Source organism: Carlito syrichta, unplaced genomic scaffold (genome assembly GCF_000164805.1).
Source record: "Carlito syrichta isolate Samal-C Ts95f unplaced genomic scaffold, Tarsius_syrichta-2.0.1 Scaffold305642, whole genome shotgun sequence".
NCBI lineage: Eukaryota > Metazoa > Chordata > Mammalia > Primates > Tarsiidae > Carlito > Carlito syrichta.
Genome location: NW_007249738.1, coordinates 1075985 through 1077436, shown reverse-complemented (window position 1 = coordinate 1077436; position 1452 = coordinate 1075985).

Here is a 1452-nt window from a genome sequence, read left to right as displayed (position 1 = left end):
CTCGCTGCCCAGGCGGGTCTCGAACCTGCGGGCTCAGGCAATCCACTCACCTCAGCCTCCCATAGGCGCGGGATTACAGGCTGAGCCACCGAGCCCGGATAAGGATATTTTAATACTCCTCAAACAGAAAGGAAGATTGGTTCTATAACAGAATTAACCACTCATGCAAAAGTTGATATTTGTCCAGGCGTGGTGGCTCATCCCAGTTCTTTGGGAGGCCAAGGCAAGAGGATGGCTTGAGCCCAGGAGTTTGAAACCAACCCGGGCAACATGGGGAGACCTTATCTCTACAAAAAAATCAAAAAATTAGTCAGGCATGGTGGCACATGCCTATGGTCCCAGCCACTCAGGAGGCGCAGGTGGAAGGATCACCTGAGCCCAGGAAGTTGAGGCTGTGGTGGCCGTGAGTGTGCCCCTGCCCTCCAGCCTGGGTGACAGAGTGAGACTCCAACTAAAAAAAAAAAAAAATGTTAATATTGAATAGCCCCAAAGGTGGAAACAACCCAGATGTCTATCAACTAATGAATGGAAAAATGTTTGTCAATAAAAAGAAATGAAGTATTGATGCATGCCACGACACAAATGAGCCTTGAAAACATGATGCCGAGTGAGAGAAGCCCGTCACAAAAGGCCACTTACTATAGGACTCCTTTGATATGAAATGTCCAGAACAGGGAAATCTGCAGAGTCAAAAAATGAGTTAGTGGTTGCCAGCGATAGGAGGTGGGGAGAAGTAGGGAGTGACTACTGACGAAACCTGAAATCGATTGTGATAATGGCTGGACAACTCGGTGAATGTACTAAAGACCGTTTAAATGGGTGAATGCTACGGTAGATGAGTTATACCCCAGTAGAGCTGCTACGTATATTCTCAAAATTAAGTATTTTGAGCACCTCGCAGTGCCTGGCACTGTTCTAGACAACAGGACCCAGCAGCGAGTGAAACAGACTAGAAGAAAAAAAAAAAAAAATTCCAGGCTGGGCACAGTAGCTCAAGCCTGTAATCCCAGCATTTTGGGAGGCTGAGACAAGAGGACTACTCGAGACCAGCCTGGGCAACTTGGCGAGACCTTGTCTCTACAATAAATCCAAAAATTAGCCAGGCGTGGCAGCGTGCACCTTTAGTTCCAGCTACTTGGAAGGTGGAGGCGGAAGGATCGCCTGAGCCCACTAGGTCGAGGCTGCGGTGGCCGTGAGCGTGCACCAGCCTAGGCGACAGAGTGAGACTCCAATTCAAAAAATAAATAAATCCCCGCCTTCACCGGGCTGACATTCTCATGGGTCGACGACAACACGCCAGGTTAAATAAGCAAAATGTACAGCAAGGGAGATGGTAACATGAGCTTTGGAGAAGAATAAAAGAGGGAAGGGGCTGGGAGTGTGATTTTAAGTAGAGTGGGCAGGAAAAGGCCAAGGAAGTGAGAGGAGCAAGCCCTTTGGGTACCCGAAGGA